The sequence below is a fragment of the Pseudorca crassidens genome, chromosome 2 (assembly GCF_039906515.1).
Source record: "Pseudorca crassidens isolate mPseCra1 chromosome 2, mPseCra1.hap1, whole genome shotgun sequence".
NCBI lineage: Eukaryota > Metazoa > Chordata > Mammalia > Artiodactyla > Delphinidae > Pseudorca > Pseudorca crassidens.
Genome location: NC_090297.1, coordinates 83,049,882 through 83,072,646, shown reverse-complemented (window position 1 = coordinate 83,072,646; position 22,765 = coordinate 83,049,882). Strand labels below are relative to the sequence as shown.

The 22,765-nt window shown below is 43.8% G+C and overlaps 1 pseudogene; it reads left to right on the top strand.

Annotated features, from left to right (window-relative positions):
• The first annotated feature begins 16,463 nt into the window (after window positions 1-16,463).
• LOC137210953 (eukaryotic translation initiation factor 4E type 2 pseudogene) lies at window positions 16,464-17,618 on the top strand (annotated as a pseudogene).
• The last annotated feature ends 5,147 nt before the right edge of the window (window positions 17,619-22,765 follow it).

Genomic DNA, 22,765 nt, shown 5'->3' with positions numbered 1-22,765 from the left:
TTATTGCTGATAATGTTGCTGTGATTATTTGCTTACAAGTTTTTGTGTGGACGTATGTTTTCGTTTCTCGTAGATAGATAATTAAGAGTGGAATTGCTTGGTCATGTGGGAAGTGTATGTTTAACATTTTGAGAAACTGAAAATGTTTTCCAAATTTGCTGTACCATTTTATTTTCCCACCAACACTATATGACTTGATATAATCAGTCTTTTGTATTATAGTCATCCTAGTGGGTTAAGTATCTTATTGTGGTATTAATTTGCATTTCCCTAATGAAAGTTTGAGAATCTTTTCATGTGTATATTAGCCATGTGTATATCTTTTTTTGGTAAAGTATCTGTTCAAATTATTTGCCTGTTTTCTATTAGGTTGTTTATCTTATTGTTGAATTGCAAGAGTTCTTTATATGTTCTGCATACAAGTCCTTTTTCAGATATATGACTTGCAGTTATTTTCTCCCAATTTGTGACTTGCCTTTTAATTTTCTTAATGGTTTCTTTTTAAGAGTAAAGGCTTTCAGTTTGGTGAGGTCTGGTTGACATTTTTTTTCTTTTATGGATCATGCTTTTGGTATCATATCTAATAAATGTCTGTCTAACCCAAGGTCACAAAGATTTTCTCCTATGTTTTCTTCCAGAAATTTTATAGATTTAGAATTTACATTTACATCTGTGATCCAGTGTGAACTATGTATGGTGTGTATGGTGGGAGGCAAAGGTCTAAGTTCTTTTTTTTTTTTTGGCGTATGGATATCTAGTTGTTCCATCCATTTTTTGAAAAGACTATCCTTTCCCCTATTGAATTGCCTTGGCGCTTTTGTCAAAATCAAGTGACCGTAAATATGAAGGTTTATTTCTGGACTCTCTACTCTGCTCCACTGACTATATGTTGTTCCTCACCCCAGCAGCACACTGTCTTGATTACTGTACCTTTATGTAAGTTTTGTATAAGTCCTCCAGTGGTGTTCTTCTTGTGCAGTTTTTTTTGCGGTACACGGGCCTCTCACTGTTGTGGCCTCTCCCGTTGTGGAGCACAGGCTCCGGACGCGCAGGCTCAACGGCCATGGCTCACGGGCCCAGCCGCTCCGTGGCATGTGGGATCTTCCCGGACCGGGGCACGAGCCCGTGTCCCCTGCATCGGCAGGCGGACTCTCAACCACTGCGCCACCAGGGAAGCCCTTGTGCAGTTTTTTATTGTTGTTGAAGTATAGTTGATTTACAATGATTCAGGTGTACAGAAAACATATATATGTAATATATATATATATTCTTTTCCATTATATGTTGTTACAAGATATTGAATATAGTTCCCTGTGCTATACAGTAGGTCCCTGTTGTTTATCTATATTATATATAGTAGTGTGTGTCTGTTAATCCCAAATTCCCAATTTATCCCTCCCCCATCTTTCCCCTTTGGTAACCATAAGTTTGTTTTCTCTGTCTGTGAATCTATTTCTGTTTTGTAAATAAGTTCATTTGTATCATTTTTTTAGATTCCATATACGAGTGATATCATATGATATTTGACTTTGTCTGACTTACTGCACTTAATATGGTAATCTCTATGTCCATCCATGTTGCTGCAAATGGCATTATTTCATTCTTTTTTATGGTGGAGTAATATTCCATTGTGCATATATACCACATCTTCTTTATCCATTCATCTGTCGATGGACATTTAGGTTGCTTCCATGTCTTGGTCATTGTAAATAGTGCTGCAGTGAACATTGGGGTGCGTGTATCTTTTCGAATTAGTTTTCGTCTTTTCCAGATATGTGCCCAGGAGTGAGACTGCTGGATCATATGGTAACTCTATTTTTAGTTTTTTAAGGAATTTTCATACTGTTCTGCATAGTGGCTGCACCAATTTACATTCCCACCAACAGTGTAGGAGGGTTCCCTTTTCTCCACACCCTCTCCAGCGTTTATTATTAAACGTTTTGATGATGGCCATTCTGACTGATGTAAGGTGGTACCTCATTGGAGTTTTGATTTGCATTTCTCTAGTAATTCTTATGCAGTTTTTTGTTGTTGTCTTAAGTCCTTTGAATTTTCGTATAAATTTTATAAAATTTAGAATCAGCTTGTCAATTACTGCAGAACAAGACCTTTTATCCTGTGACTTTATCAAATTCGCTTATTAGTTCTAGTACATTGTTTGTAGATTTTATAAAATTTTCTTGTCTACGAGATTATATCATCTGCACATAAAGACAATTTTGCTTCTTCCTTTTAATCTGTATGCCCTTAATATTTTTCAGCTGCCTACTGTGTTGGCTAGAACGTCCAGTACAATGTTGAATAGAAATGGTCAGAACAAACATCCTTGCCTTATTCCCAGTCTTAAGGGGAAAGCATTCAGTCTTTCACCATTAAATATGATGTTAACAAAGGTTTTTCATAGATGCTCTTTATCAGGTGGAGAAAGTTCACTTTTATTTCTGGTTTGTTGAGTTTTTCAGATATCATGAATAAATATTAAAATTTGCCAAATATTTTTCTGCATCTGTTAAGATGATCATGTGGGTTTGTCTTTTATTCTTTTGATATGGTGTGTTATATTTATTGATTTTTGGATATTAGGCCAACGTTGTACCCCTGAGGTAAATCCCATTTGGTCATGGTGATTATTTTTAATGTTGCTAGATTTGGTTTGCTATTTTTTGTGAAGGGTTTTGCATCTATATTCTGAGGGATATTGATTTATAGTTTCCTTTTCATGTGACTTCTTTGTCTGGCTTTACTATCAGGCTAATACTGAGCTACTAAAATGAGTTTGAGAGTGTTCCCTCATCTTCTATTTTCTGAAAGAATTTGTGTAGGATTGGTATTGTTTTTTCATTAAATGTTTCATAGAAGTCAACATCAGGACCTAGGCTCTTCTTTGTGGGAAAATTTTAAATTATTAATTCAATGTTCTTTGTTGATGTAGGTCTACTCAGATTTTCCGTATTTTTTTCACGAGTCAATTTTGATAATGTGTGTGTGTTTTAGGAGTTTGTCCATTTCATCTAGAGTGTCTATTTTGTCGGAATAAGTTGTTCATAATAATCCTTTAAACTTCTATAGGGTAGTCCTGCTTGAATTGGGTGGTTATAGTTTTCCATTGACTTTAATCACAAGGGCATGGTACTGCTAAGAGAAGCCGTAAGGAATCTCCTGTATTCCAGAAATATTCTTCCTCACTTCCATTGTGTAGTAGCAGTCCAGATTCCCATTGGTAATCAGGATTAATCACCCTCACCATCTGTGGGCATATAGAATACCTTATCTACCTTTCTTTGTCTGTTGATTCAGAGTTATGAGGAGACCAAAGTGGCTGGGTCACAGTCTTAACTTCCAGTTCAGTGGAATCCTTGCTGTGTCTCCGGTAAATGCATTTTCTACCTTGGAACCAAGACCTCTAGACCAGGAGAGAATTAGGTTGTGGGGTCAGGAAGCAACAATTTTGCTGGTGGATCACGAGGAGTAATAGTAAATGGTGCCACTCTTATTTCCACTTTTTCAGTGCTGGACCTTGAGTCCTGGATATGGGAGAAATAGCACCTTGTATCAGATGCTGATTCAGAGCATACACAGCCTTCTGGAAAACCTTGCCCCAGCCACCTAGCTGGTGCTGTAACTGAGTCTTTAAAAGGCTGAGCCAACAGCTTCAAGACGGTGTGGAACATTGTAAGATCAGTTAATTCCACAAGCAAGGGCCCATTTCTGCATTTCATTTGCTGGTTAGAAACAGTGCTGTGTGGAATACCATGGTGGTGGATAAGGTATTCTATAAGCCCGCAGATGGTAGTTTGGGCTGAAGCACTGTGGGCAGGGACTGCAAATCCCACTCTAGAGTGTCTATTTCAGTAAGAACAAAGTGCTATCCCTTCCATGATGGAGTGGGTCCAGTGTAACCAACCTGCCATCAGGTAGCTGGCTGATCACCTGGGGAATAGTGCCCAATCTGCCACTGTTGGTGGTCTCTGCTGCGTTGGTCTCTGCTGCTGGCAGATTGGGCACTCAGCAGTGGCTGTAGCCAGATTGTTGCCCTTGGTGAATAGAAGTCCTTGTTCCTCAGCCCATGTATAACCTCCATCCCTGCCACCGTGGCCACTTTGTTCATGAGCCTATTGGCTGCGGAAGGAGTCTGACTGGTATCCACAAAATAGGTCATCCTATCCATTTGATTATTAAAAGCTTCTTCCACTGAGGTTACCCTTGGTAAGCATTAACATGGAACATAGATATCTTCTTTTTCACAGTGTCTTGCAAGGCAACTACTTCAGGAGAGGTCATTATAATTTCCTTGGGCAAAGCAGGACTAATATGCTCAGATGGGGGTGGAAGGGATGCTTCTACTGGCAAAGAAGACTCATGTGAGTCCCCATTTCACTTGACTAGGAGGAAATTACAACCCTATTATTTTGAGGAATCAGCTTTGTCCCAGGGTTTGGTGCATTAAGGCATTACGGAGGCCCCTCCAGTTCTAGGTCCTCTCTAGTTACCACCTGTTTGTCCATTCTCTGTTTTCCCCTCAGGGCCAAGCCTGGGCTCCAGGAATCTTTGGTGAGTCTGTAACCAGTTAGCAATTCCTCTCTGAAGTCTCGTCATCTCCTTTCCAGTTCCAGGAATCTCTATTTCCTACCTTACTTCTCCTCAGAGACACTCTTCCTGCCCCGACCTCTAGAAGAATAGAGACTTCAGTTGCTCTAGAATTGATGTCTGCTTTCTGCTCTGCCGAAATCCTCTTTCAAGAAATTACAAAGCTTGGCTTCCTGCCTGAAATGAGGGTAGGGGAAAATACAGGGATCAGGAACACAGTTTACACTTTATTATATTACCCCGTGGTGGGGGTGAGATACCAAAGTTGATGAAAATGGAGGGAAAGACTTCCTGACTTCTCTCTTTCTAGAGAACTTAATTTCTCTATCTGCATAAGGCATAATAGACTTTCCCAAGAACCAGACGCTGTTCCTCCCTTTACATCCTCCACCCCTAGCCTCGGAGGGTTATGTTTGAGAGTTTTTTAGTGTTCAGTCTGTGTGACTAGCTTCTGGTGATAAATCTTATGTGTGAATTGTGGGACGGCCAGCAACCAAAGTAAGTAGTGCTTGTTGTGGGAGGGCTGCTTGGCTGGCCTGCTGGCTGCACTTCGGCTGCCTGACTGGCCCCTCGAAGTCACTGCTGATTGTGGATTCCCCAGGGCTCTGCTGCAAGGGTGGCTCAGGTCTCTGCGGAGCCCTCTGGTTCCTCATCTCCCTCAATTAGGACCTGAGCAACTCTGCCCTTCCCACGGGGGATCAGGCCTCCTCTCCCCACATCAGGGTGACGGCAAAAAGAGTGCCAGGGTTCTGTACATCCCTTCCTTTGGAATCGCCCTCTCAGCCCAGCACCACAGGCTGTGTTTCCTGGGCAGAAGAAGGCAGAAGAAGATGGTTCTCTGCAGTGCACTAGACAAGAGGAAGGCCTCTGCTGTCGTGCACGCAGCTGCCCAAACTCACCTTGTTCATTCATTCCTCCATACCTTTGCTTCTGACATGTCCTCTGCCTGGAGTGTCTTACCTTACTCTCTCCTTTTCTCCTGGTGAAATTCCTACTTATTCTTTAAGGCTCAGTGAAAACACCATCTCTTCTGAGAAGCCACCACTTCTCTCCCCTAACACTTGGTCCCCAGAGCTTTTTGTTCCTAGCTCTGTCATAACACTTACCATATCGGATTATGGTGAGTTACTTACCTGCCCAGGTGCAAGAACTTCTTTTAAAAAAAATTCTTTATTCTTAGGGTCTAGGTTGATGCCTGATGCACATCAACGATGACGATGATTAGGATAATAATAACAGCTATTATTCATTATATGCTTAGCAGTTGCAAGGCACAGTGCTAAGAGCTCCACACACATATCATTTATGCCCATCACACTTCTAAGGGTAGCTACTGATGTTATCCTAGTTTTGGGTGAATTTTTTGAAATTCCTTAGATGGAGAGGGAGAAGAAAATTTCAGTTTAAAAGAAGGAGCAAGGGTGGGGAAGCATGGCCTGTTGAGGGCAGGAAAATTGTCCTGGAAGGGGGTACAAAAGAGAAGAATGAGGCTTGAAAGGTGAGCTGCTACCATATTATAAACGCTTTTGGATGCCCCCAAGGCATTGTAGTTTCTTGATAGGCAATAGGGAGCCGTCAAGGAGGGGCCAATGTGATCTGAGCCAGAGGCTAGAAACTGGTGGCAAGCTGTGGCAGTGACCTAGGTGAGGCTCAAGTGTTTATCACACATCTCCTGGGGGCCATGCTTGGGGCTGGATTTCAGAGCCCAGGCCTGACATGTGCTTACAATCAGGCGATAAGGCAACGCAGAGTTGTAGTCACCAAATTTGGTGGGCATACAAGGAAGGAGCGTGGTGGGGGGGGCCTGCAGCTGGGGAGGGTAGGCATCAGGAAAGATTTCAGTAGAGATGATGCTTGACCTGAGACTCTATTTACCTGGTCAAGAAGGTGGGGAGGAGGAGAGGAGAGGGAGAGGGAGGCACCAGCAAGAAGAAAGCACTGAGGAATCAACAACACAACCAGTTAGTGGGAATTTCTGGGTTTTGTTCATTCGTTATTTTGTTTTATAAAACTTCTTTTGCTTACTTAAGTAATGCTTGTTTATTGTAGAAAATGTGTCAAATATAGAAAAACAAAAAGAATAAAGCTATAATCCCACTACCTCGAGATAAATATTTAAAAATTAGGTATATATTCTGCCATTTTTATGTGAGTGTGTGTGCTTGAATAAAAATAAATGTGCATTTATGTGTGTGTATATATATATACACATACATATATTAATGTATCAATAAGTAACAAAATGTAAGTGTACATGCTTAAACCTCTCCATCTTATGTCTATACTGTATATATCAAATATCCTGCTTCACCAGCCTTAGGTATAAAATAAGATCACACTTCTTTAATGTACAAACTTGACAGGCAGGCTAGGTTTCCTCTGGGATTGATTCTCAAGTAGTTTCTAGGAATATTCAAAAAACTCTTACATATTCCTCAACCTGTCTTAATAACTGCTCTCCATCTTCCCCCAGACGTATGTCTAAGATTTAAATAGGAAAAAGCTGTATGGGTAGACTATTCATTCCAACTAACCCTAGAATGAAAACACTTCCTGGGCCAGGAACCATGTCTTTCTTGTCAATTGCTATACCCCCAGTGCTTAAATAACACCCACCACATGATAGATGTTCAGTAAATATGCTGAATAAATAAATGAATTCAAACGTCTACTTGTTCATACAGTGAACATTTTTGATGTGACGAGTTCTGTGCTGGGGAATAAAACTTTCATCTATGATGGATATAACTTAAAGATTTTAAAAACAAACTAGGCTTCCTTGGGAGGCAGTGAGCTTCCTAGCATAGGAGGTATTCAAGCAGACTACTGACCAAGATTGTAGAAGGAATTCCTGCTTTGGGAGGAATGTTGGACTAAATGACCACTAATGACCCTTTCAAATGTAAAATCTATGATTGAATAAATTTTAGATAATAATTTCTAACTTATGAGTCATAACAACCAAATAGGTGACAGAGGTCTCCAAAGGAGATATATTTGCAAATGAAAAGCAAATGTTCTGATGGGATCTAAATATTTGTTGATAATAAATGAGATTTCTTGAGAAGACAACAGGCTGTTGCTCTTGATTAGAGATAGATCATTTTAAAATAATGGAATTAGAGAAGTATTGTATTTCAGAATGTGTTTAAACATTTGTTCTTTAATCCATTTACCATATTCAAAACCCATATTTATAAACAAAATAGCCAAGACCTGAATAAGACAACTAAAACAAGCTTTGGATGAATCTTTTTTGAGAAAGCCTAAAGATCTGGACTTTGTTCATTGTTTGGGAAATCTGACTTCAACACTTTACGACAAAAATTTCAATATGTTGGTCTTAAAGACGTGGGATTCAAAATTCATTCATTTATTCCTTCATTCAAGAAGTACATAGCTGGAAAAAAAAAGAAATATATAGCTGGGAAAAAAAAAGACATAGTTAACATCCACTAAAACACTACAGACTGAGCAATATGAATAATTCCAAAAGGAAAATGAGATAATCTATGATATATTTTAACAGGCTTTTAAAACATTTATTCTATTACAAAGTCAGAATCATCTATTAAATAAAAATTTTTTTAAAAATGGAAACAGTAAAAAGATCACCCATAATCATATGATTTAATAAATAACTACTGTTATTATTTTTTAATTTCTTTTGAGTGTTTTTACACATGTAATTTTTCTATAATTATAATATCACTGTAGAAGTTATTTTGCACTTTAAAATACTAATCTTTGGATAGGTTGGTGGAAATTTCTCAGTTTGTTGGAACTTAAACCTAACTCCCTAGAGCTTTAGTTTATGTGCCTTGGCTTTCCTTTGTGGACCTTAAATATAAATCTTTTGAATTAAAAAAAAAATTATAACATAGGTTTGTGTTTAAACAACATTAAAGTGGCTTTAAAAAAACTAGAATTAATAAAAAACAAAAGCAAAACTAGAATTTTATAAATTGAATGGCCAGATTGTAAAATTAGATTACAGATTAGTATCTGGATACCTAAATGGGCAGAACTGACAGTTGTTGCCATCAGCCTTAATAGCACATAGTGTCAACCATAGATCATTTGGCCACTGTTTGTTTAATGGCAATCTCCTTTTTAGACTCTAGGCTCTGTGAGGCCAGGGCTATGTCTGTCTAGTCCACAGCAGTATCCCTAGTGCTTGCTTATTGCCTGGTGTAGGCTTGGTTCTTAGTAAAATTTGAATAAGTCAGTGAGTGATTCATTTACTGGGAGGTTTGGGGGTGGCCATGCATGCATCCATCCATTCATTCATCCATCATCAGATACCTTATGGAGAACCTGCCATGCACCAGGCACTTTGCTGGGCACCACAGACACAGGGTTGAGCAGATGTAGCCCACCCACCCTGGGAGGAGGAGCTTGCCACCTGGTGGAAAAGGAGTAAAGTCCTTCACCATGGGCCCTCCAACACCTCTTCCATGGATCTCTTGCCTGATGGTCTACTATGGAAGCTATTCCTTTGTATCAAGGCACTGTTCCTTTAAATCACAGATATGCTGGGAGATGGGCTTGTCAGTCATTCACAATTCAGTGTTTTTGAGAACTAGTTTCTCAGATTTTGGAGGGGAAGGGGAGAAGGCAGGTCATGCAGCCATGGAAGGAGCATTCAGGGAATCATTTTCTCCCTTCTCTGTAGCAGGAGGCCCCAGGCCGTGGGGAGGCAGCAGTGTAACAGCAAACATGCTCAATTGGCTGAGTCCATCACCACCTGCGAGGTGACAGGCAGCTCAGGTGCCCTGTCTGCCTATAGACGATGCAGATCAAATGGGGCTGCAGGTATGTTGGGGCCCTGGGAGTCACACCGGCCACGCTCTCCCGCCCATCAGGGAGGAGGCCAGCCTCCCAGACCTGCTGCTCTACAGACGCCTCTCCTGTGCAGCTTCTTCTCTAGAGGAAGCCCTTTTGGTCTCCTGCCACAAGAACACTAGCTGGGTCTCCTTTTCCCTCTGTCTTGTGGGCAGAGGCTGGAGCTGAGCTCCCAGCTGCCCCAAGTAGGAAGGAGGCTGTGCTGGAGAAAAGTCAGACCTCGGGGGAGAGGCAGAGCTTGAACCAAACTCTTCTTTATTGCCACACAGTCCCAGCCACCAGGGCAGCCCTCCTAGCCGCCTGCAGCTCCTGGCCTTGGGGCACTGAGCCTCCTGAGAGGCGGCCCACAGAGGCCTGCCATGCTCTGTCCTGTCCAGCAGGACCTCATTTCAGTCACATGAGCATGAGGACAAGGCAACTCCCCCCTCCTTCCCTGACTCACGTGGAGGTGATTGTGCAGGGCTGCAGTCAGGGTGGAGGTGGTGATTGTGCAGGGCTGCAGTCAGGGTGGAGGTGGGAAGGGGCTGGAGTGGAGGCCTCACTTTGCCTCTGCCTCAGCTCCGGTGGATTCCCAGTTTCTAGCTCATTCTCTGTGTAGTTCTCACACTCTCTCCTCTCCCCGTGAGGTGGACCGGAGAGGAGGAGAGACGCTCAAATAAACACAAGGCCAATGGCTCCCTCAGCTGGTCTCAGACAGGAAGCTCTGTCTCTTAGACCTCAGAGAAGGCTTGGGGAAGGGAGGAAAGATGGCCTTCCTACGCTGCATTCCTGAGGGAAGCATGCATTGTGTCCACGTGGTTTTACCTGTTAGCAGTGCCATAGTTTTAAAAAGTTACAGTATAAAAATTAGAGTTGGGATGGTTGAGGAAATGAGGTCTGTTTTGTTGAGTGTAAATATGAATGCAAGGAAATAACTGCTCATTTCTGTAAAAGATTTTATTCAAGTATTAATTTCACCCTGTATTTTAAAAAGACAAGTGCGGGCTTCCCTGGTGGCGCAGTGCTTGAGAGTCCGCCTGCCGATGCAGGGGACACGGTTTCGTGCCCCTGTCCGGGGAGATCCCACATGCCGCGGAGCGGCTGGGCTCGTGCGCCATGGCCGCTGAGCCTGCGCGTCCGCAGCCTGTGCTCCGCAACGGGAGTGAGGCCCGCGTACTGCAAAAAATAAATAAATAAATAAATAAAATAAAAAGAAAAAGAAAAGTGCTTGAGCATTGATTTTTCACATTCAGATGTGAAGCAGTTAGTAAACGTGTTATTATTTCTATTTCTGACAGGAGGGGAAACTGGGGCTGCAGAGGAGCCATAGGACCTTCCCTGTGGGAGAATCTTGAGTCTGTGCCCTGAGCTGGTTCTTGAGGACTATGGTCACACGAGCCAAGTCTGAACATTGCAGAATCCTGACACACAGTGAGTTCTTAATAAATGCCAGCCAATCAGAGCCCCCGCCCTTTACATAATTTCTCTGGTATGCTATGCTTTTCCTCTTAGCATGCCATGCACCAGGCAGTTGACCCTTGAACTACATGGTTTGAACTGCGCAGGTCCACTTATACACGGATCTTTTTCAATAGTAAATACTATAGTACCATACGATCTGCAGTTGGTTGAATCCGAGGATGTGGAACGGTGGATAAGTAGGAATCATGTATACGGAGGGCTGACTATAAGTTATACACAGAGTTTTGACTTCGTGGTGGGTCAGCGTCCCTAACCCCTGTGTTGTTCATGGGTTCAATGTATATACCTATTTGTTCAACGTCAATCCTTCCACACCCATTTCTTTTTTTTTTTTGAGTATAGTTTTTTCAGTTTCAGGTGTACAGCAAAGTGAATCAGTTATACATACACATATATCCACTCTTTTTTAGATTCTTTTCCCACGTAGGCCACTACAGAGTGTTGAGTAGAGTTCCCTGTGCTATTCAGTAGTCCTTATTAGTTATCTATTATATGTATAGTAGTGTGTATATGTCAATCCCAATACCCCAATTTATCCCTCTTCCACCCTCCATTTCTTTTTTTCTTTTTTTTCTTTTTTAGATTTTCTTTTTTGATGTGGACCATTTTTAAAGTCTATATTGAATTTGTGACAATATTGTTTCTGTTTTATGTTTTGGTGTTTTGGCCCAGAAGCATGTGGGATCTTAGCTCCCCGACCAGGGATTGAACCCACATTCCCTGCATTGGAAGGTGAAGTCTTAACCACTGGACCACCAGGGAAGTCCCATCCCACCCTCCATGTCTTGATGACAGATACCAAACCTGTTTTTTTCAACACCTGTGTGCTAGCAAATTGCCTGGCACAGTGGAGGCCCTCGCCAAATAGGTTCTAAAGTAATGAATGAAAAACAGTCTTTCTCATAGCAATTCTGCACAGTTGTGACACTTGGCCACTTTTTGCCTCAATTGCTAATTAATTAAATGGGAGTAATATATCCTTTCTCAAGGATCAGTTGCCCTTCTAAAAGTTGGGAAATGCTGAGGCTTGGGAAATGCTGCTGTCCCCATGGAGGTTCCAGGCTGGTGTGCTGGAGAGCACTCTCCCAGAGGCTCCACAATGCCACGGCCAATTTCTTCTCTTTCCCCACCCATGTATTAATTGGAAGGAGATGTTACCTTTCACAAGGCCCAATAATATTCTTAATTTATACCCCAAACAGAAGTTTGTCCATTGCCATATTATGAAGGGAAATCAGATCAGAAACTATCTCAAGGAACTCCTGAAGTAGAGGCCCTTTGAAGGCCGCCATTGGTCATGGATCATTTGTCTAAAATCTTCTGTTGTGTTCTCTTTTCCATGCCCCAGGCCAGGCACTGGGAGTCCATTCAGAAGCTACCCAGTGTGCAGACACTGAGGCATGTGTTAATGACACCGTGTGTGTGTGTGTGTGTGTGTGTGTGTGTGTGTGTGTGTGTCCTGGAAGCAGGCCAGGTGCTCAGGGAGAGGCCTAAGGATCTCTAGTAAGTCTTGAAGGACAAATGCAAATTAGGAAGCAAAAGAAGATGTTCAAGGTCAGGGGTCCCCAACCCTCGGGCCATGGACCAGTACCAGTCGGTGGCCTGTTAGGAACCGGGCCGCACAGCAGGAGGTGACCTGCGGGTAAGCGAGTGAAGCTTCTTCTGTATTTAAAGCCACTCCCCATCGCTCGCATTACCACCTAAGCTCCCTCTCCTGTCAGATCAGCAGCGTCATTCTCATAGGAGCGCAAACCCTACTGTGAACTGCGCATGCGAGGGATCTAGGTTGCGCGCTCCTTATGAGAATCTAATGCCTGATGATCTGAGGTGGAGCTGAGGCGGTGATGCTAGTGCTGGGGAGCGGCTGCAAATACCAATTATCATTAGCAGAGAGGTTTGACTGCACAGAGACCATAATAAATCAATGCACTCGAATCATCCCGAAACCATCCCCCCAACCCCATCGGTGGAAAAATTGTCTTCCACGAAACTGGTCCCTGGTGCTAAAAAGGTTGGGGACCACTGTTCTAGGTGAAGAGGACAGGACGATGAAAGCCACAAAGGTGTGAGAACTCCCAGCAAGTCTGGAATCCATCTCTGCATGTTTTCTTAGGGTGTGTATATGGCTTAGTGGTTTCTGTTTGTTCCAGGTGACAATGCTTTCTCACCTTGGAGTGTCTGCAAGAGTGGTTACCCAGTGTGATTCTGAGAAACCACACTCCTGGCCAGCTGATGCCAGTGGGGGGATGAGAAGGCACCCCATTTCCAGCTACTTCCTTAACAGGAATCCCAAAAGAGCACTGTATTGCTATATTTATGATTCAGTTTTTGGCAATGGAAAGACCTCTTGCCAAATCCCTGCCCACAGAGGTGGGAACGAGGATGGGGCGCCCAGGGCCTGGGAGAGGTGGATGGGCTAAACCTTGGGGTTTCCCAGAATTTCAGAATCAGAAGGGGCTGAAATGGGTAGGTTGGCTGGCCTCCCCTGGACGCTGACGTCTGAGACCTCTGTGGAAAAGTCCAGTGGGTTGCACGCTTGCCCTCTGGCTGGCTTGGGAAGGAACACGGCCTGAGCCAGTTTGGGCCAGTTTACCTTTAGGGTGGACCACTGGGCAGTAGGCCTGGGAGAGGCACCCCCTCAGATCAGCCTGTTCCTCGGCACAGGAGGTTGCTGTGTTTCCCTCAAGGCTGGTCCGCTTATGTTGACACTGATTCTTGTAAAGTGCTGCATGGGCAGGGTTTTACTCACAGGTGAAAAGATCTCCACGAGGTCGTTTTGCTCCTACCTGGGAGGTAAAGCCTTCTTTCTAACTCAGGCTGATACAGGGTTTTGTACCACCATCGTCACCATAAACTAATGAGTAGCCCATTTTCTTATTGAGGCTCCTACAAGTTACCACGTTTCTGGGGTGTCCAACTCTCACCAGCAGCTCAGGTTTCTGTGCCAGTGAAGTAATGTTCTCATCAGTAGTTCCCTCTGATAAGCTGAGGAAAATGGAGAATTCAAGGACTGAAAACTAATTGGGGAAAGTGGGCACTTAAACTTCCTACCCGATCAATGATCCCTTTGCTCTAGTCTAGCCTTCTCAGGATTTGGGGTGCAGTGACAAGTGGATCTGCTATTTATCTCACATATTTTCATGTCTCCGGGCTCCTCCTTCACTGGAACCACAGACCGGAAGGGACCTTCGGGATGATTTAGCCCACCCTGCATCGCGCGTTGCGCTCAAAGGCCCAGAGACATTATGCCTGAGAGCACACAGTTATCAGTGAAGGGATGGACCCAGAACCCAGGCTTTTTGACATCCAGCTCAGTGCTCAGTCCACCAGCCCATGCTGCCTCCATGCTTATGTTCAGCCCTGGGTATTTTATTACCTTCTTTCCCCCAACCCTTTGTGGCTTTGTAACCAGAGCACAGTGGGCTTTATGCAGATGATACTTAGGAAAAGTGTAGCCTAACTTTTGGTTTGCTGGGGGTTGTCATGTCAGCTTGCAGGAAATGCACTAGAAGTGTGTGGGGAAACACTGCAAGGCATCCTCCATGACTTCCACGTTCGGTTTTCAAGGAATGGGGCAGTGATATCTTTCATTCTTGAACAGAAAAAACAAACCAAGCTCGTTTTCAGGGTCTAGCACAGCACTTCACACAGAGGCTGGAATTCCCCTACTGGCCATCATGCTGAGTACAGGGCATCACCAGTACTGTAAAGTTTCTGGATCTTTTGGGCTTAAATGGAAAAACATCATCTCTAAGGTGGGGAAGAAAGTACAGGCTTTGTAATTTCACATAAGTAAAATCCAAGTAATATCCCTTGAAATATTAGCTACCACTGTGGCCTGTTTTCTATGTGTCAGTTATGGTGCTCCTAGTAACTCATTCAGTGCTCAGCCCTAAGTGGTGCAATTATATTATTCCCAATTTTATGAATGAGAAGAGTGAGACTCAGTTGCTTGTCCAAAGTCATAAGGTAGAATGTTGCAGAACGTGGAGTCAAGTTGGCTGACTGTAAGGCCTCCAATCCAGAAATGTCTGAAGACATGGCGGGAGGGCTCCCAGGGATAAAGGCCATTGAGCTGCCATCTCCTGCCAGATGCTGGGCTTCTGTTCTCCACGCTCAGACTCCTAACGGGGACAGCAGAACACTTGTTCACGTTCTCACCTCCACATCCTATGCCCATAGAAGGGTGAAAAAGAAGCAGAGGAGATCCAGCCACCTCCACTCACCCTCTCAATGTTTGTCACCATGAGCTGCAGCAATGAGGATGGACTGCACTCTGGTGTGATGGGTTGGCACATGGTCTCAAGTTTCTGGTCCAGGGGTTTGGAACACAGCTGCACTTGCTCTGGGGAGGAAGAGGGATGTTGTTTACCAGCACCAAGTCTCTGAACTCATTCTAGTGACCTTTGAGAATTCACTCTCTATGGGAATAAAAGTTATGGAGAAGGAATTTTTTTATCCTCTACACACGTCTAGGTCAAATTATTATTGCCAAATAAAACAAGTATAAATTTCCCCTCCCATAATCTTAAACAGACATATTCTAGAAACATTTCGTCCCTGTCTTCAGAAGATTGCTTTGCTTTTTCTGGTGTCAGATCAACAGAAAAATGTGACACCCTGGTCGTGAAAGCCTGGGTCAGTTTTTGAGCAGTATCTGTATAACTGGTAGATTTTATTCTCTTATTACTTTTTGTTTGCCCTTCATCATACACTCCTCAATAGAACTAAAGACACTCTCTGTTCTAAGGAAGCTCATGATCTAATGATGCCATTGGGAAGTCACTGGTCTTTATTTTGGATATTTTGCAAATCAAAAAAACAAAAATGGCCAATGCAAGTTGTAATCCATATAAATAAGCCCATTAAGAAGGAAATGGAGAAGCTATGAAGTATCACTGGAGATTTGTTATTCTTGGAGTTTGTTTTTCTCTCTGTAAGGAAATGGGTTGGTTTTTTTTTTTGGTTTTGTTTTTAAAACCAATTGCAAAAAAACCCCATTAAACATGGTGGGAGGATGTACCCATAGGACCACTTTACAAGGAGCAATGAGCACTTGAAAATTATCAATATTCCTTTACATTTAGGAACACTTTGAGTGCTCTGAGTGAATTAACGAGAGGGAGTAAAGAGCTAGGTAAATATGTAAAGTCCATTCTGCAGTTAGTTTTCCAGAGGGATGCTCAGTTATATAAGGAAGGGAGCAAAGGTTAGAGAGCTAGAGTCCAGGTGGTTCTACCCGGAAGGTTTTCCCAGAGCAGTGGGGAAGAAGAAGAATGCCTCACTCTCTGGACTGGCTGGAAATGCCCTGGCCTGGCGCTTCCCTGGCGTGAGGAGTGTCACCATCCCTCCCTGCTGTTCCCCTTCCCACCCTTGCCCTTTCATAATTCCCAAGGAACCTGAAGCCCTCAAGCCAGTCAGGCTCACTGAGGCTCCGTGTATCTCCCACGATCTTCTCTGACACATGGAAGAAGAAGGAATATTTCTGAGTTCGATGATTTGCTTCTAGTTCATTTAAGAGTCAACAGCCAAAGGTGGAAAAGGGATGTAAAGACTAGATCCAGGTGAGGCAGTGGCGACGGCGGCGGCGAGAGGATGAGCAACAAGTTCAACGCATTGAAAGATGAGGACAGTGGGGACCACGATCAGAATGAAGAAAACAGCACACAGAAAGATGGTGAGAAGGAAAAAACGGAACGAGACTAGGCTCAGAGCAGCAGCAAGAGGAAGGCTGTTGTCCCTGGGCCAGCAGAGCACCCCCTGCAGTATAACTACACTTTCTGGTACTCCAGGAGAACCCTTGGCCGTCCCACTAGCTCACAGAGCTACGAACAGAATATCAAACAGATTGGCATCTTTGCCTCTGTGGAGCAGTTCTGGAGGTTTTACAGCCACATGGTACGGTCCGGGGACCTGACAGGCCACAGTGACATCCATCTCTTCAAAGAAGGAATTAAACCCATGTGGGAGGATGATGCAAATAAAAATGGTGGCAGTGGATTATTCGGCCATGGAAGGGCTTGGCATCCCGTTGCTGGGAGACTCTCATCCTGGCCATGTTGGGGGAACAGTCCATGGTTGGGGAGGAGATCTGTGGGGCTGTGGTCTCTGTCCGGTTTCAGCAGGACATTATTTCAATATGGAATAAGAATGACAGCGACCAAGCCACCACAGCCCGCATCCGGGATATGCTTCGGCGAGTGCTCAACCTACCTCCCAACACCATTATGGAATACAAAACCCACACCGACAACATCAAGGGTAATTCAAGCTTTCGAAATACAAAAATCACATTGTGAAAGTGCACAAGCTGGCAATAATCCTTTTCTGTATGTGTGTGTTTGTCCGAAACGGATGGGAGGTCTCCGGCTGGCCCTTCCATCTGCTCACTGAGGGGACGTCCCTGAGCCTCGTGCTCCCCTTTTGCACTCATTCTGGGAGAACGGATTCCACTAGATACCCTTCAGCATCGCTGACTTTATAAAGCAGAAAAAATGGAAAACGTGACTTTGTAATAGACAAACTTTTTTTTTAATGGGGTTCTGTGCGGGGAGCTCAGCCTTTCCTTTTGCTGTGTGCTGTCCAGATGCCTCCCGGGCACCCTGTCGTGCTCTCCTCTGCTGTACGAAGGGCGTCGTGACCACGTGTACAAGCCAGAGCTGTCGACTGAGCGTGACCAGTATTATTAATGTCTGTGCATCCAGGAAAAGCTTTTCGTTGGAGAGTCCCGGAATAGCTATAAATACTGTCTTCTAGATCTGCCATTAAATTATTGGGACATTTTGTTTAAATAATAAAAAAAGACTAGATCTAAACATTGTTAAGGTAGAAAACTGGTACTTTGAGAGCCTGCATTTCTGCATTCAAGGGTAGAAATGGAAATTTACCTTTGGGGCACCCTAGTCATTTTTGAAGAAACGGTTAGGTGGCCCTTCCTCCATGATGCCGGCCAGTATAGCGGCAGGTGACCTTGTTTTCCCATTTTGGAATACCTGGGAGGTGCATTTTGTTCATTGCTGTATCTGTAGCACCAAGAGCTGTGCCTGGTGCAAAACGGGTAACTATCTGTAGGAATGAATGCATGTTTGATCAGTGGAGGTAATTCTCTTAGGCTGCCAAGATGTGAGGGCTGGGAAGCACGTCTGAGAACCCTGCACGGGAACTTGACACGCACTTTTTAAGAAGTTATATAATTAATAGTGACCGGAAGGAGTTGAAATAGCACTCTTGGCACCACAGTTACCGTAGGCACTTATGGCTTGACCTGAGGCCCTTGCACAGTCTGTCACACTGTTTCCATTGAAAATGCATCTGAGTCCCAAGAATTGGCTTATAAGCGACCTTGGGAAATACAAACCAATCTTAGTTGAAACCTGCCTGAAACTCTGGTTCAGCTGTGGCTGTTTAGTAATATGTCCACACATAAGGCATTGCTGGGAAACCCACTGGCCTTTATTCTTGTGCTTTGTTCCTAGCAGGAAGCGTTGGTGTAGTATCAGGAATGTAGACCACTTTGCAGCTGTGACATTTTCCTAAGTGTCCCAAGAAGACCAGAGGATCTTAAATGGGCCAGGGAGTGGTCCTTCCTGGTATGTTAATACCTTAGATGCTCTGGCTGAGCAGAGCGTGACTCAGAAACACCCGAGTGGCCACGAGCAGTCACGAGTTTCAGTAAGATGCAGATGAACCAGAGAAAATCAGGGTAACATCACAGAAGATCATAAGGTTTGACATGAGGCTGGTTGATCAGCTCTGAGAGATGGCTGGGCTATCACACACAGCAAATAGCATTGCTGCATAATGATGCAGGTTTGAAGGGATATTCTCTATGTAGGCTCATTCAGGCACCCCAACTTGTTCTCCTGGAGGTTGGGGTTTGTAAGAAGCAGGCAGTCTCAGATGGCATCTGTGCTGAGGCCACAGATATGCAGGCAGAAGCCTGGCACCTTGTTCTTCTGCATGAGGACCCTGGGGCCTCAGGGGAAGGTGGAGAGTCTAAGGCCTTCTGGCCATAAGACAGTGCCACCCTGCTGATGGAGGGGCTGATATCAGCTCAGAGAGAATTCCAGACTGACTGCTTCCTGGAACATGAAGAAGGGGCTAGCAGGTCTTGGCAGGACATAAGGACAGTGTTGTAATATACTAAGCAAGAGAGAGATTTTTAAGTAGTAGGAGAGGTTATGCAATCTCCACTAGGATGTGGGGAATCAAGGTAGGGTGAGGGGCAGCACTGACCTCTTCCATAAAGGCAGTATCAGTGGTCACTGTGTCCCCTGTCAGGGGCTCCTCTGCTAGTGTCCGGTTGCAGTGACACTTGTAGCCTCTTGTGTGGGGAGGGAGAAAGCCATGAAGGGCATTAACCAGCCTGAGCAGAAAGATGACACTGGGTTAGCTTCATTTTCAGGTTGGCTCTGCTCAAGCGGTGACAAAGATAAGCACTGGTAATGCCAAGTTCATATCCCACCAGCTTGTTACCAAAGTGGGAAGAATTTTTCCCTTTCCCAGGAGGACCAGTGACAGTTCCAAGGCTGTCGGTGCTCACTGGCTCAGCATGAGTCAGGTAGTATGACTGTGACCTTGATCAACTAGGCCAGGGGCAGGTAACTACTCTCAAGCCCTTGGCCTGAGACTGGGGGAGAAGTGGTTCTCTAAGAAAAACTGAGTTCCCTTCATCTAAGGAAAGGGGATGAGTGCTGAGCAGCAAAAAAGTCACATATCCACACATTCTGACTTGAAATGTGTGACTGGGTGTAAGTCAAAGCCAGAATTTCAATGAAGAACCGGTTACCTAAGGTCTTCACGTAGCTTCAGTGTGCCTAGAAAGTGAAGGGGTTTCCCTGACCGTCTCTAGAATGTTTCTTAAGAAGTAAAGTATGCTCAAGCACTTAGCACTGGAAACTAATCACGTGACTAACAAACAAATGGACTGGAAACGGGGGGAAGGGCAGGCAGGAACGTAAGAGAGAAGGCTCATATCCTTTCAACAAATAAGCAGCATTACTTAGAATAAAGGAGGAAATGAGGCAAGAATTGAAATAATGAAGTGGTTATTTTTTTTGGCAAAAAAAATGGTGCAACATCTGTGTTAATATTTAGCCTAAAGAAAACCCCAGTAATTTCCGTTATTGTGATGTTATTAGATGACAGCGACATTTTTTTATTTCTTCCTTATCATTTTCTAAGTTATGAGTTAATCTAATCTGGCACTCAGGTCCTTCTCCATCAGGTAAAGTCCCTCTCATTCTTCAGTGGTCCCTCTTTGCAGGTACCATTCGTGTACCTTCTTTCCAGATTCACGTAGGGGGAGATCCTTTTTCTCTCTTTCTTGTCAGCTTTTCTGTTTTTGTACATACCACTAAGATAGCACTTGTCATGTTGCACTGTGGTTTTTCATTTGTTCAAAAAGTTCTTTCGGGCAAGACAGACTTGAGGTACATCATTTGACTTCTCTGAAAGTCAAAGGGGGAATAACAGTTCCTTCCACAGAGAGGTGCTGTGAGAATTCAATTAAAGAAGCTGATGCATGAAAAGCACGTAGCATGATATCTGGCACATGGTGAGAGCTCAGTAAATATTAGTGCATTTTAGTATTAATTCTCATTGAAATAATAGTTATTATTATTGACATGTATTTTACCAGATGATGAGTTCCTAGAGGACAGTGGCTGTTCTGAGGTCATAGTAGATACTCTATATATGTGGAAAGAAAAAAAGACAGGGAAAGGAGGGGAGGATAGGGGAAGAGAGGGAGAGATGGAGGGGAAAGAGGGAGGAAATAATAATGGGAACAACTAAGAAGGGAGCACTGCCAGGTTTGTCCAGTGAAGAAGGATCTTGAGAACGTTTGTTTTATAGATGAGGAAATGTAGGGGCCAAGAAAAGTTAAGGAGCAGGTCTAAGACCACGAAGTGGGGCTGGAATACAGGCTGTCTCCCGGGGTTACTCGTCACAGCCCCTGCTGTTACCGGATCAGCTTCTTGTCCTCTCCATTTTCCTTAGCAATGCCACGGCATCCACACGGCTTGATAAACCTCAGCTGACCTCTGCCGCTGGGAGAACAGGGCATTTCCTATCCACCCCCAGATGCAGACTGAGGAAAACGTAGGTACTTGGTGGGAATTTTTCAATGTCTCCTGTGAAAACCAGAAGACAGCCATTAAGGAGTAACACGGCCCTGGCCTTAATGTGGTTGGCTCCAAGGGATCAAATCCTACCTGCACCCATACTGAGGATCACTGACTCTGATTGCAAGTGATGAGGCAGTTAAAGAAATACAGTGTATGTCCTTCTTGAATATAGGTTTGGACTGAACTGCCTACAAGGATTACTGCCTTCCTTGGGAAATGGGCTTGCATTTAGCTGATATAAGAGCCTAGACAGGGTATCTGCAGCTCCTTCTAGAGGGAGTATCAGAAAAGAAACCCATTCCTGTGTTTGGGTGGATCCGGTTCCTTAGAAGTGAGTGAAAACTAATATAGAGACTTGCAGGGGATGCTTAAGAGGGGATGTAGGAATGAACTTGAGAAAAAAGAGCCACACTGGGTGTTGTAAGGTCTGTAATATATTTTAAAATATTTCATCACAGGCAGTGTGCTCTCATGCATGTAGTTTACATTATACTCTAGGTACAATCATTTGCCCTAATCGGGAATTCACACACTAAGGTGGCAATCCAGCATTCTAATTAGGAGGGCTGTATTCCAGAAGCAGCTACTATAAGAGCTTCCACGATCTTTATCTCTGGTCAATAGCAGTTGCTTTACCAGTTGACATAGAAATAGGTTTCCATTGATGAAAGCAGTGGCTTTTTAATTGGCATAATGGATGCTACCAGTGGGGTTTCAATAGTGAGATTGCTAGTTGTAAAGATATGTGGATTGTCTAAAATATTTTAGAATAGCCCTTGCTTGAAAAGAGTATAAAAAAACCAGATAGTTCGGTAGCTCTTGGTGAGCTTCCTGTGTCCAAATTTGAATTTAGAAGATTCTGGTTGCTCGATAATTATTGTAAGATTAATTGAATTCTGCTCCTAGAATATTGTCACATTTTCTGACATCATGATGTGATGTCAGGAGCTATAGCAGCTTTGCCTTGACTATGAAGGACGAAAGCCAACATGTTGAATGTTATTAGTTATGTAATGCTACCTAACAAATTACCCCGAAATTTAGTGGCTTAAAACAACAACAATCATTTATTACTTTCCAGTGGGTTCTGTGAGCCAGGAATTTGGGAGAGGTCCCGGCTTTGGTGTTTCTCATGAGGTTGCAATTAATGTTGGCTAGAGCTGTAATTATCCAAAGGCTTGCCTGGGGCTGGAGGACCCACTTCCAAGATGCCTCACTCATATGGCTGGGATAGTGCTGTCTGCTGGAGGGGAGGCTCAGTTCCTCCCCATGTCAGCTCCTCCGTGTGGCCTGAGCTTCCTCACAACATGGTTCCCAGACAAGCATCCTGAAAGAGAGAGCACCAAGGGGAAGCTGAATCCTTTCTGTGACCTAGCCTCATACAGCATCACTTCTGCCTTACTCTGTGGATTGGGATGGTCATAATCCCCTGCCTAGATCTGGAGAAATATGTAGGTGTGGCCATCTTTATGAAATACAATCTTCTGCACTGTCTTAGTCTACTTTGGCTGCCATAACAAATACCATAGGCTGGGTGACTTAAACACTTAAGAAATATTTATTTCTTCCAGTTCTGGAGGCTGGAAGTCCAAGATCAGGGTGCTACCATGGTCACGTCCTTGGTGAGGGCCCTATTCCTGGTTATGCCCTCAAATGGTCTTTCCTTGGTAGGTACACAAAGAGAGAAAGATCCCATGCCTCCCCCAGTTTCTTTTTTTTTTTTTTTTTTGCGGTACACGGGCCTC